Source organism: Danio rerio, chromosome 4 (genome assembly GCF_049306965.1).
Source record: "Danio rerio strain Tuebingen ecotype United States chromosome 4, GRCz12tu, whole genome shotgun sequence".
NCBI lineage: Eukaryota > Metazoa > Chordata > Actinopteri > Cypriniformes > Danionidae > Danio > Danio rerio.
Window position 1 is genome coordinate 35,725,711 of NC_133179.1, and position 14,743 is coordinate 35,740,453.

Consider the following 14,743-nt stretch of genomic DNA (forward strand, 5'->3'; position numbering starts at 1 on the left):
ATAGTCATAAGCGCTAACCTTTGCACCACCGTCACTCTATTCAGCACCTTGTTAGCACATTGCTTGAAGCAAGGACAAGGCTCTGTCAACCCGGAGTTCCTTCACCACACATTCTGCTTTGTTTTTATGGCAAGAGGTTGTGTGGATGGGATGCTCTTACAGGATTCCTGACAGTCCCTCCATAGAAGACCTGAGATCCAGGGTCGGAGACTCTCTCCTCTCCAAGAGGAGGTTAAAAGCAATGGTTTCTTTTGTGTCTGTGTGTCAGAGCCCTTAGGTGTTGCTGCAGCTCAGAGACCTACAAGTGGAGGAGATTACACTGCAAGTTGGCTGGATGACCTCTAAGGGGTGGGCAGTTATGCCACACGTAGGCTGGGTTTGCGATTGATGTAGCTGTAGTAGACATTCATAAAAAAAATAAAAACTGGTTACTCTGAGGTTGTGTTTAGGGTTGGGGTAGGTGTAAAATTGAATAAAACACAGCAGGTTACTGTGAGGTTGGGCCTAGGGCTGGGGTAGGTGTGATTTTAATAAACTGCAATAGGTTGTATTCTATGCCATGTACAAGACATTGAATCAATGAAAACCACATGGAGGTTTGTTACTGTGAGGTTGGGTTAAGAGTTGGGGTAGGTTGGGAGGTTGATAAAACACAGCAGGAAACTGTGAGGTTGGGTTAAGGATTGGGGTAGGTAGGTTTGACATTCAAACATAACTGATAGTAGTACGAGCATCTGCAATGGATTTCAAAATTATAATGGACATTCAGAATTTTTCTTATAGGATTTTCACTTTGTCCTATATATTTTAAAATCTTTTGGAGCAATATGACTTAATTTATTGGAATTTCCACTTTGTCTTTAGGATCTGATTTTGATTTTTTGATTCATTAGACTTTGATTAGAATTTTTTTTTCCATAAGATATTTTTGATTATGTCAATTAATTATTTTTTTAGATCACAATAGTATAGGATGTTTTTTTGACAGTATCTGAAATAAATGAAATAACAGTATCTCTTTTTAGTAGATAAGTAATTTACAGTTAATATAGAGTAGTTAATTCACAATATTTTGCAGCATTATATGTATATATATATATGTATTTGTGTGTGTGTGTGTGTGTGTGTGTGTGTGTGCATGCATCAAATAAAGTATTTTTTGGTCGTCTTCATTATGTGGTAAATTCTGACCAATGACATTGCAGAATTTTGCATCGCTAATGACCTCTGCTTCAGCTGCTGCTTGCGTCTCATGTCTGATCAACCAGGTAAGTTTAGCCTTTTAAATTTAAGAGTTAATATTTAAGTTCTGTATTAAATTAGCCCTAAATAGTTGAAAATTGAATTCGGTGTTCAGTTACACCCATTGTAGTGATTCGCTTGAATCATGAGTGAGCAGTAAACTGTTGACGGCTGAGGCGATCTATTCGAGCTGTTAATTTCTGAGGCAATATTTACAATCCCTGATTTAATTGATCCAGATTTATGTTTTCATGAAATGACACAGTTCTTTAATCATGTTACATATAATTATGTGTTAATTAGATGTATCATGTTTGTTTGTTGCTGTTTATGTGACCAACGTCTGCAATGACCGGTGTATTTAACATTACTGCAACTAAAAATATTTGAATAGCAGAAGATCTGAAGCAATACGCGATAGTTTAAACTGTCGTAATACATAAAATGTAATACATATACATTATATATATATATATATATATACAGTTGAAGTCACAATTATTAGCGCCCCTGTTTACTTTTTTCCCCAATTTCTTTTTAATAGAGGGGAGATTGTTTCAGCACATTTCTAAGCATAGTAGTTTTAAAAACTTATTTATATTAACTGATTTCTTTTCTCTTTGTCATGATGACAGTAAATAATATTTTACTTAATATTGAGGTGGATTTTGTGCTCTTTGGGGTATGAGGTTGATCTGTATATTTGGGTTGTGTGTGTGGTCTGCTTGTGGACTTGCATACCATTAAAAGAATTAAGGTGCTATGTAGAGTTAGAAAAGGGAAATTGCCTGAGTAAACAACTAAGGGTCACAAGAATTGGATGAGAAGAGACCGGGAGAAAGCCTGAGTAAACAACTAAGGTGTCACAGGAAATGGATGAGAATAGAGCAACACGTGGTTCGAATCCTGCCGACTACGTCCAGGCAGTGCACAGGACTTAGTTTGCTACCTTCCATGATTGTTTGCAATTCCATTGTTTCTTGGGAAAAGGATGTGCTCAAAAGGGAGTCCTATCTATTGTGTTGTACTGATGTCTACACCTACATCAACCATAAACCCAACCTCACAGTAATCTGTTGTGTTTTAGCAACATCTACACCAACCATAAGCTATGTGAAGCTGTGAAATGGAGCCCGGATAGCTCAGTTGGTAGAGCATCAGACTTTTAATCTGAGGGTCCAGGGTTCAAGTCCCTGTTCGGGCGTACAAGCCTTTTTGTGGAGCCAAAGCTTTTGCCGTTGAGCTATCGCTTGCTGAAAGTTACATCTGGATGCACAACACATGTACTGGGAATGAGGACATGGCAGTGCAGGCAGTCTTGTAGTCGTGGCCGAGTGGTTAAGGCGATGGACTTGAAATCCATTGGGGTCTCCCTGCGCAGGTTCGAATCCTGCCGACTACGTCCAGGCAGTGTGCAGGACTTAGTTTGCAACCTTCCATGATTGTTTGCAATTCTATTGTTTCTTGGGAAAAGGGATGTGCTACAAGGGAAAAGCAAAACGACAGCTTCCATTTTTTAAGACATATGACAGAGAATAAACGTCCAGCAGCTTTTCCGTAGCTCGCTGTGATCGTATAGTGGTTAGTACTCTGCGTTGTGGCCGCAGCAACCCCGGTTCGAATCCGGGTCACGGCAGGTTTTTCAAGGTGACATTGGCGTTGCACTCTGTGTCGCCATCCTTAATCTCCAGCCTCCTTTTAGTGCAGGCTGTGCTACTGGAACGTCCTGAATGTTTCCTAAAGTGTGGAAGACTAGGGATTCGATATGAGCAACGGGACCTTTGATGCCACCATGCTGTGTGGATAAGCATTGATCTAGTCACGCTTCTAAGGCATGGAAGGAATCTTTTCAATTGTTAAAGAGCATATTGTAGGTTAGACACCCCAGTGAGACAATGTGTGTAAGAGTAAAGTAAGAATTAGATTTTCTTTAAAATAAACGTTAAAGTTTATTATTAAGCCATTTGGAGTCGTTTTAAGTCACGGAAATTTACTTCCGCGTTTGAATCGCCAGACCGGAAGTGACGTAGGATCAGGGAGTTCGCGCATTTAAACACTATGAAGACAACTGATCATGGTGCGCGTTTGGATGCCGAGATAAGATATTTTGAGAGACTCACACAAATGAAAGACCCCAGCCATACAATTATAAGCCTGTGGACAGACGAAGTCTGTCAGAGAAGTCAGAGAAGTGTAATTTAACTCTATTGTGAGGGAGAACAGAGCAGAGGCCAGTGTTGGCTTACAGAGAGATATGTAAGATAACAAAATCTTATCTGGCAACTTACCAGTAACAGAAACTAATGAGCATTTAACACAGTTATGCCACATTGACACTATTTTTAATAGTAGATAAGTGAATACAAAACACAAATAACTCAGAACGTCTGGAATAATGCAGAAACATGTAAACAAGGTACTGGAAAATCTTTTTTATTTTACAAAAGGTTTTCAGAGCTTCTGTATTAAAATAAAAACAACATCAAATATTAAAACAATTAAAATAAGTTTTTAAATATGTCTTTTTGTCATTTTTTCATTGGGTATAAGATTATCTGTATCAGATCCCATTTAGGCTACAATCCATAAAAAGACAAGTACAGTTGTTATAGTATAAAATATTTACAAAGATTTGATCAACAGATCTGATCTGCATTTATGATTAAATAAACTTCAACCCTAATTCAAGTTCAAATTCTAAATGCAACTCAAGTTCAAGTTTTATTTATATAGCACAAAATCATAAGCAGTGTTAATACCCAGCATTTTTACTCTTTATATATGTATAAGTATCTTTGTGAGTACGTGTATACTGAAAGGAAATTATATCATCTGACCCATTTAAAAGTAAACCTAAAATTATTTTTCAGTATGTTGACCAACGTTTATGTGGGTGCCACACCATCATGTCTTTAATGTGTGTTAAATTGTGAATGCTGTGTAAAAAGATGCCGACAGCCTCATCCTTGTAAACCCGCTGGAAGGATCTAGAAAGGAGAGCAAATGTAGTGCAAGGTTCTGCATTCTCGTCGAGTCTGTGATGAACTCCAGTAGTCCACCGTCAGACACGCAGTGAGGGCTGATGCATATATTCTTGGGAAATAATGCAAAAGTTTAAATCATGTTTATTAATAATGTATATTTTAAAATTCACCATATGATTTTTAATATAACACAATACAGAAAACCCAACCACATTTGCAGACCCCTGGATAGTGAACTGCAAACCATCTCACATATACAGTAGACTGTACCCATTAGAAGTTGAGCATGTAAGAACAAACTTCAATTTTTTTAATGTTATTTGTTTTTCTTCTACAAGATGAATATTCCTCATATGTGAATAAAAAGTGCCTTTCCTTATTGACAGGACAGAATATTTTTTACTCTCCCTCAAGTGGTTTCAAACCAATGACTGTAAAAAATATGGACGACGCTACAGCCCCTTTTCCCATTGAACGCCTTGAGGGCAAAACGCCTGCTTGACGGGCACAAACTGTCGCAAAAGACTGCTGAAATTGGAGCCTTGACATGCGCAGAAGGACTGTCTGATGGAGCCAGAGGAGGAGCCCGAAAACGAGCGGAGTCGAGCTTCCAACCAAACGCTTTATGTAAAATCAACCACGTCCCCCAAACTTCTCAGCATGCGTTTGCTGTCATATCAACACAAATGGATGTAATAACGTTAACAAATATGAGTGTTATATATATTTAATCTCGCCAGCTCCAGGCCACAGCGTATAACGTACTCGCGGCGTCGCGGGCTGATTCCGGCTCGCATGCGGCAGCGCCGGCTCGCTCGGCCGCATCTGGCTCGATTGACTCGGGCTGGAATTGGGCAGTGAGTCCAGGCATCCGGAGTAGGTCCAGCAGAGGTAATCAGTCTGAGCTCTGAGGGGTAAGTCTCTAGAGGGTAAGAGAATCTAGCCGGAACTGACCCGAGTGTATTTTACTATCTGGGTGGTTAAGCGTGTATCAGCAAACTAATAAAGCCCGAAAAAGGCCCTGACCTTAGCGAATAAACAGTGTTCCACCAGGATCATGTATGTCAGAAACTATAGTTTACTGCTGAACTCATTTTGTCATGGTAAAATAACACAGAAATCGAATAATAAAACTTCAGTCTCCTGCCGAAGCTCAGACGCCGCGCTTTGAGAAACTGTCAATCACAGCTGTCAATCACGAAGACACGCTCAGCATCAAATTACTGCTAAAAACAAACTGTTTACAAAAATGAAGATCAGCACCTATTTCAGCACAATAACCAGTGCCTTAATCGACCAGAACCATCTTTTGGGACATTTTATTGCAAGTGTAATAAATTTTTTTATTTGGGCTCAAGTCTCCGTCATTAACACAGAGGAGGCGGGCTTTATGCCTTGTACTGCAGCCAGCCCCCAGGGGGCGATCTAACAGCCGAGACCTTCACTCAAACGCAGGCTTGCGGCACACTTGTTTCAAACCTTATTGACTTTCTTCTGTTGATCACAAACCAAGATATTTTGAAGAAAGCTAAAAATCTGTAACCATTGACTTCTATAGTGGGAAAAACAGATATGGAAGTCAATGGTTACACGTTTCCACTATTTAAAAAAAAAAAGGAAGTCAAAGATAGTGTGAGTTTACCTGCCTGCATTATATAGAAATATTGTAGTAATTTTTTGCCCTTCTAGTTTTTGTTATCAAATAATACCATGCACAAATAATTCACGAAAGGGGTCATAATATTTTACCCGATGAACGAGGTGAATGTCTGAGGTAAAATTGGTTTTATATTCACACATTCTGACTTTCTCCCTGATAATATAATTTCAGAAGAGTATTATTTGCTAATCCCTAATATCATGTTAGCAGCCAATGACTATCAAAGTACAACATTGTTCATTGTCAGTTTAATAGTGCTAATGTAGTTTTTAAGTCATATTTACGTGTGATTTCAGTCATTATACTAAAAGTACTATGGTAAACAATACTGAGAGTGTGTCACACAAGCTGTCACTAATCGAATGTGCGAATATAAAATCTACTTCACCTTAGTTGAGGTTACTCTGTGAGCCAAAGTGAAGCACAGTTGACCGAGAGGCCAGTGGAGAGAAAGCCTTCAGCTCCGGGTCATAATCTGTCTCCCAAAGTCTAATAAACACACCAAAAAACCAAACAAAGTCACAACGCTGTAACTATACAAGACATTTATTATATTAGCAAACTGATGCTACTAGCCGTCTTATATATGTGTACATTTTTACACGCTTTAAAAAAGTATATTTAATATGCTTAACAATACAAGCTAGCAGCCGTGCTATCGGCTACTCCAAAGTAAACACATCACGTTGCTTCAAATTACTCAAAGAATAATGCTTACGGACTTGAAAGTTGACAAACATAAACGAAAAACGAGTTGTCTTACCGTGTACAGCTCACGGAGCTGCATCTCCGACTGATCCAGGAGTGTTTCTCGCCGTTCGCGTCAGCTATCACTCTTATCGGATTCATCCCATTTCACAAACCAAAATAGCAAGAGGAAACTTGTGGACTTGATCTGTTGACAGGCTGGAGTTTGTGCAGTTTCCATAAACGCAATAATATACCACGATGATGATAAATTACGCCAAAACTAACAACCAGTTCTGCTATTAGCTCCTCTGCCCCACTGTAAACAGCGCGCGTCTGTCAGATAAGTCCCTGCACTGACGTCACCGGGGTGGTTAGAAAAAAAAGCGGAAGTGGGAAAACACATTTTCTTTAAAATTTGTGCCCTTACACTTCGTAAAACATTTTAATATGCTATTTTATGGTATTATAGAGTATTTTCACAAACAATTCTACTTTTTTTTTTTAAACAGTTTTTTAACCTACAATATGCTTTTTAACGGTTGAACAGTAATTTATCATTTATTATCACAGCAACTTTCTGTAAAGGTACATAAAGTAAATTACTGTAATTTATTCTTTGCTCTACACAATTTCATACAAATCCTCCTTTTACTGTAAAATACTGTTACTTTTCATTACAGCAAAACACTTGCTATTTTACAGTTATTTACTGCATAATCTACAGCAGGGGTGGAGGAGATTGGTGCAGATCTGCAGAGTGGATGCGCGCGTACTAAAGAGCGGTGTTATCGCGTGCATACTGATCAGCTGTGTTGTCGCGTGCCTACTGAAGGGCGGGACCGAAGGTGTGCCGCGTGTGTAGATAGGTAGCTAAGTGGCAGGCAGGGGCGGGAACAGCTTACCTTGGTTCTAGCCGGCGCGAGTTCCCTCATAACACTTTCCGCCCGTCACAGCGTCTAACAAAGGGGCGGGGTGCGTGGTGACATCACCGGCATCCTCGCCCCTTTGTTTACACGGCGGGCGGGGAATGCCAGTGACCGCTGTGTACGGATAGAATCAGCGGAGCGGGGAGCGCTCTCTCTCCCCGCTCCGCTGATTCTATCAGTGTACAGTGGTCGGCGCGGGCCACAAAATATTGCACTGAGGGCCGCAAATGGCCCGCGGGCCGCGAGTTTGAGACCCCTGATCTACAGTAAGGGTTAACTGTAGCATAAATGGAGAACAGGCTGGACAGTCGAACACTGTAAGTCCACAGAGCTGATCAATTTCAAACTAACAGTATCTCCACTCAAAAAAGCTTTTTTAAAAATGCAACAGCACAGATCTTTCCATCCTAAAAAAAAACAAAAAAAAAAAAAAAAAACCCCATAAGCAAATATTGCACTGCCAAAACTAAGAAAGAAATTATTCTGAAAATGTTTTAATAGATACTCGGCCAAAGAACTCTGTCTGCTGTTCCAGTAAACTGGTAAATGGCTGCTTGGACATTCCAGGAGCAGTCAGCTTCATGTGGTCATAGGACACAAAGACATTTATTTTGTAAATTGTTTCGCAACTTGCTTTGACAGGCCAGCATCCAACGCAGATCAACAGTGGAATGTTGGTGGTTCTGCTCACGTTACATTTTAAGCATGAGAATTCTGGCAAGCTGACATTGTAACGACCTATTGAAATAAAGTATATATAATACATTTATAATAGAAATATTAAACAATGTTTTTAAATGCTCTCAGCTTACCATCAATTCCTATGAGAATTCCCTTTTTACCCTCTGACACCACAATGGAATCAGTGGCACAGTTGCAAATTTCATCAGGTGTCTCAAGGGGCAAAATGCTATCTGGAAGCAAATTTCAAACTTTACTGTAATTAGCATTGCTGTATCATTATTATAACAGAAATTCATACGATAAGTTTCAAGATTATGAACAAAAAGAAAAAAAAGTACATGCCTTTTTCTTCAAATAGAATTTGTCCTCTGCTATCCACCTTGATCAAAGTAGTTGGGGATATGGGCCTTAAAAATCCTTCCACATCAGTTTCACGGTTGTGAAGTTTTCTTTTGTGGAGCAAAATATCACAGTCTGGACATAATAGCTGCTTGGGAATGCAGTCTTTACATCATATAACAGATTGCTTCAGTAGGCAGTGCTGGCACTGCCTAATCTCGGTATATTCAGCAGATAATAAAGGATCCAGCATCTCAGGCCTTAAAGCTGCCCACTTCTTTTTAGACTGCTCAACGCGAATTGCCCATATGTTTGAGGAAGTCGGAATTGAACACTTAATGTCATCAGTGTCACCTAGCAGGTCCTCGATTTCTTGATGAAGAGTTTCTGTATTAGGAAACAATACATGTAACTTTAGTGTTCATGGCAGTTGGTTAGACTGACCATTACAGGGAAATACTTACCAATGTTTTCCGCTGCTGCCCAAACAGTGTGAGCAGACAGTGATGGACCTTCAAACAAGAACAATGAAGCAAATGACACAATAGTAATAATAACCATGCACGGCTAGTTACTTTGAAAATTGTTGGTGTCATTACTCACTATGATAAATGTCTCTTTGCCCAGATTCCAAAGATAAGGACATACCTGCACTATTGATCACAGTAGCTAAAAAAATTGAGATTTATAAAATTATACATTACAGAAAATGTATGATGGTGCTACACATTATAAGAAATATGTGTGTGTCCACTACAATAATACACAATATGCTGAAACTTATTATAGCCAAGCCATCGCAAATGTTTGCCTTTGAAGATATCTGCCTTCTCTGTTTAGGCACAAGATGACCAAACTGATCTCTCTCCACAAATGAAACTGGTTTGGGAAGGGTGCTGCAGGCACGTTTGGTCTTCTGTGTATTTAACTAAAAAGACATATATAGGATGTTAAGCAAGAACTTTGATATCTATTAACAACTAACAAACTAAGATTCAATAAAGCTATTAAAATAGTATAAAAAAAAATTGCTTGAAAAAAAAATACTGGTGGAAGGTTAAACGTTTGCAGAACTTGTTCAGCCTCCCTGGTCGCAGCTACAAGTGCAGAATTTGCTGCTTTACATTCAAACTCCCTTGTAAGAATGGCAGCTTCCTGATATAACTGGTCAAAATTTGACTTTTGACAAGATGCCATATTGAAGAGAAAAAAAAGTGAAAATATAAACTGTGTGTGTTATACTATATTACTGAGGACCAAATTGTGACAAAACACCTTTTAAGTGAGTATATGATGAGTAAATAATTATGTTTTCATATTTTGAATTATATGTTGCTAATGAAAAGGATTTTAGTTTTCTAAACACTTTTGTGTGTGTGGACCCCCTAAAATAGCAGTGGCCACCCCCTGTAAAAAATTCTAGCTCCGCCACTGCTCAGTTGGCGTTTCTGTGTAGAGTTTGCATGCCTTCGCGTGGGTGTGCTCCGGTTTCCCCAACAGTCCAAAGATATGTGGTACAGGTAAATTGGGTAGGCTAAATTGTCTGTAGTCTATGAGTGTGTGTGTGGATGTTTCCCAGAAATGGGTTGTGGCTGGAAGGGCATCCGCTGCGTAAAAACTTGCTGGATAAGTTGGCGGTTCATTCCGCTGTGGCGACCCCGGATAAATAAAGGAACTAAGCTGACAACAAAATGAATGAATGAATAAATGAGAGTCGTGTGAGTTGCATGTAAGTTAATGTTTAAACTTGATTAAGTGGGGGATGGGAGGTTGTGCCACAGGGTGTAGGGTTCATATGCTTTTGCTGATAGTTCCTCTGCTCTTTCTGACATACTATGATATTAATGTGTTTATGTAGTCGTGTACATGTATTACTCATCTTATTCTTTATGTATGCCTTATTATAGATTTATTGACCTCTTGTTATGCTACAGTATACTACATATATTTATATGTTGTTTATACCTCTATTTTTTTCCTATATTCTACATTAAGTTGTTAAATTTAATGTAATAACATAGTGTGAAAATATGACCTTGATTTATTAAATCTAGACATATAAAAATTTTAACCATTATAAAAAATAATAGGTGAAATCAACATTTAATGCTCATCTCAGAATTAGATTTTAAGTAAAATTTTATACAAATACCCATGTGTTTTACTTGTTTAACTTGTAAAACTTTTTAGGACATCAATATACATGCCTTCTGTTTATTCTTTCTATTAGAATATCTTGAGTACTCAAATCAGCAGTAAAAGTTCACACAAAAAACTGTTTGTAGTGTACAGGGCCTGAACTAAAACATATAATTTTATAAATGGGGATTTATTAACTTTGTAGGGGATCTGTAATAAGCAATGTTTAATATGTATTAAAGACAAACACATTTGAAGACATGATACTGTCATACTACAAACATTTTTTCTTTTATATTAAAATGTTTTTTACATGAAGATTTTGATGTTAAATGCAGGTGTTAGCACAGGTGGGGCTGGGTAAAATGTTGCACTGTGTTGTAGACAATAGCCGTGTTTAAGTGTGTGAGGTGCTGCACATATTGATCATGTAGGACATCAGTGATCGTCAAACATAGCTGAAATTATAATTTTACACTAGAATTTGCCACTACAACCATCACCTCATCTAATAAAGCCAGAATCCAGTCGTAGTATTTGACAACCAGTCCTCCTCCTTTAAGCATTTAGCAAATATTTCTTAGACATGCCGGTTACCACTTTACAATATCGGGAAGATTAGGACTTTTTTATTTAGTTGTCATCCTATTTGTCGGTGAAAACATGACAAATGACATAATGACAAAATTATTTGTCAATGACATGTTTTCACTGACAAAAATAAAGAAATGAACACAAAAAGAAATGGTGATAAATAGACTGTGGGATAAGAATGATATACATTTTTTAACTATGCTTAGATTCTCCTATTTAAACCTGTTAAAATGTCAAAGTTAAATATTTATATTTTCTTAACAGGAACAATCAAATGACAAAGGTGAGCTGCAAACAAAAAACGGGTCTGCTGAGAAGAGTGACTTACAAACAGAACGGATCTGCTGAGAAGAGTGACTTAGAAACAGAGAACGGGTCTGCTGAGAAGAGTGACTTAGAAACAGAGAACGAAATCAGTAAACAGGACTGAAGTGAATCAGAAACGTAGTGAATATGTTCCATCAGACAAAGAGAGCACTGGTGATGAGCTTGATTCAGAAAGGGAGTCAGGGGTGTGAAGGATTCGGATTTCTGCTTTCCAATCAGTCTCATCATGGACCACCGTTTATCCTTTTCATCATCCTGTTTCTCAGTATTTAACTGTGAATTGATTTTAATTAATGAATAAGTTAACACATTGCTTAATATAAGAATGTTCAGTGCATTTGCCTGTCTCTTTATAACTGTTTTCAGAAGCCACCAATCTAGGTCAGAGGTCACGGAGGGCTGAGGACTGGAAACAACTGTTTCTATTGTTATTTCTAGGAGTTAATACTGTCTAAAATGTCTAAAGTGATTTTGCTATTTTTACGGTTAAATCTTTTAAAGTGATTCTACTTTTATTCAAGATAGACTTTGTGTAGTAAGAATATAACTGCCTGAATGTAGATTATACCAAATTTAACCAGTTTTGATAAAGACGGCTGAGAGTACACTCAGCCTTGAATAAGTAACAGATTATACTTTGTGTGTGTGTGTTCTATTTGATTGTTGATCCGTTTCACAGGTCTGGAGTCAGCTCTAATCAGTCTAAGGGATGTCTGATGTTTATGCTTAAGATATTGTTCAGAATACACGCACAAACCCCACGTGGAAATGTTCCTAGTCTATCTGTGTTTTAACCAATCAGATTAGAACACCTATATGTATGACGCAGTTAATGACGTTATGTGAGAGTATAATTGTTATTGATTGGTGATTGTAAGCAGAGCGGCCTAGGAACTCATTGTGAGTGTTGAAGCTGGCTTCTGCTGATGTAACTGCAAACTATCTTCAGTAAACTTGATTTATTTATTTAAATCTCTGACTCCGGCTCTTCTTCATCTACCAGACTGGTCATTCTTTGGGTTAAACTGTAAACTATCCACACAGGTGCAATTAAACACTATTGACACATTGATTCCTTCAGATAAGGATTCTTTACATACAAGCAAAAAAAAAAAAAACAAAAACACTCTAAAAAGCGAAAAGATCTTCTAGAGGGAATTCGGAATAAAGGAAACTATTTTCACAACGTTGAGGTTTTGGAGAAGAAGGATGGAGAAATTGTAACTTGGCGTCAGCCAACCGTGGCTGCAGACATTTCAGATTTTCTTCCTTGCCCTCAGTGTCGGGTTTTTCATGAAGAAAGATTTAAGGAAACCCTCAAAGGCATGCGGAGCAGAGACGGTTGTTAAACGAAAAAAAGGAGAGAGATTGCGTTCCACTGCAGCTTGTCTTCTACCTATGGGGTCAGACACCCCTGCTGGTATTAGAACACTTTTGATGAGTATGCGTGAGGACAGTATCACCAAAGCAATAACCGAGGATCGCTTGATCATGTTGTTTGGCGAATCAATTTATACAAAGTGCGGCCACGATCGAGCTCAGCACCCATACATTGCACAAAAAATGCGAGAACTTGCAAGGTTTATGGTTAAGGTGAAGGAGCTATCCAAGTCAGTGGAAACACTAGAGAAGCTGTGTGTTCCTTAAAACTTTGTTCTGGCGATCACAGTATGCAAGGAGGTAAACAGCTACAATGCTGAATCAAATCTTTTTAAAACTCCTTTAGCTCTCAAAATTGGTTACTCATTAAAGAAGACATGTCAGATAAGCCTTGGCCAGAGTCTTATGTCAGGAGACACTGAGACAGAAAGGAATATAAAAAAACTTCATCAAACTTATTGACAGTCACTGGAGAACCAAATTTCAAGCAAGGCTCTCAACACCCTTCAGCAAGCCAGATGGAATAAGGGTGATGCCATACCGCTTACTGCAGATGTCATGGCATTACAGAACACTTGAAAAAGTAGGAGGAGTCAAAAGAAAAACGCAAACGCTGCTGACTGGAAAGATTTAGCAGAAACAATACTTTGTCAGATTATTTTGTTCAATAGGAGACGTGAAGGAGAGGCTTCTACACTACTCCTTACAGTTTAAGAAAAAGGAATGTGAAGCCTCCCAACCAGGATGTTGTTAAATCTCTGACTAAGTTAGAGCAGCAACTGTGGACTAAATTGACTATATTGGAAATTCGAGGAAAAAGAGGGAAAAAAAGACCAGTACTGACTCAATTGATCTTTTAAATGTAAGCAGAGAGAAAGTTGGGGTCACAAAAGACAATCCCTATGTTTTTGCGAAAGTTGAGCGTTCAGCCCATATTTGTGGGTCAGACTTTCTACGAAAATATGCAGCAGTGTGTGGTGCCAAAGACCCAAAAAGCCTGACTTCAACCCAACTGAGAAAACAAGTGGCAACTGTGTGTCAGATTATGAACTTAAAAGATAATGAGCTTGACCAGTTAGCTAAATTTATGGGTCATGACATACGCGTTCACCACGAATATTACCGATTGTCTGAAAACACCATACAACTAGCAAAAGTAAGCAAGTTGCTGTTGTCTCTAGAGAAGGGGTCTGAAGTATACAAAGTAAGATCTTTGGAGGAAATCCAGTGTAGCACTGATGGAAAGTACAGTGGATTTAGTTTGTTTTTTACTACAGTAACTTAAAGTAATAGTAATACTGTTTTTAATATTTTCTGTCTTGGCTTATTTCTAAGCAACCCTTTCTTGTTGGCTTTCTTACTGTCTTTAAATGAAACACAGCATTTAAAAAATTAGAAACATTTAATTTGTTCAAAAATAAATGTGAAATGAATAAATAAGCATAAAGCTGCACTAGTCAAGATGACTCACAGTACCCAAATTAGTGTAAATCAGTTTAAAGTAGTCATACACACCTTGAAACAAAGTGCCAGAGAGCTGTGTAATATAATGTTTAATGAGCTTGATCTGTTTGTATGTATTTCTCTTGAGGCAAAACTTTGTGTGTGTGTGTGTGACAGTGACGAAGAACTAAGTCAAACTACAGATATGGGTGAGTATTATTGTGATCTTATCACAAGCTATGAACTGAAAGTTTGCTAGTTCAATTCATGAAAGGTGCCAACACTAACTTTTCAAAATCGTCCATTTTAGGTATACATATTTTGTGATTAAAGAT

The 14,743-nt window shown here is 38.1% G+C and overlaps 1 protein-coding gene and 3 non-coding genes across 4 annotated transcripts in view; 3 read left to right on the forward strand and 1 right to left on the reverse strand.

The window, feature by feature from the left end:
• zgc:173607 overlaps positions 1 to 14,743 on the reverse strand; it is a 791,925-nt gene that overhangs the window by 45,567 nt on the left and 731,615 nt on the right. The window lies entirely within an intron of this gene.
• Positions 2,374 to 2,446, forward strand: trnak-uuu (transfer RNA lysine (anticodon UUU)). The gene has a single exon. It is a non-coding gene; the product is annotated as a tRNA-Lys (tRNA).
• Positions 2,563 to 2,644, forward strand: trnas-uga (transfer RNA serine (anticodon UGA)). The gene has a single exon. It is a non-coding gene; the product is annotated as a tRNA-Ser (tRNA).
• trnah-gug (transfer RNA histidin (anticodon GUG)) lies at positions 2,807 to 2,878 on the forward strand. The gene has a single exon. It is a non-coding gene; the product is annotated as a tRNA-His (tRNA).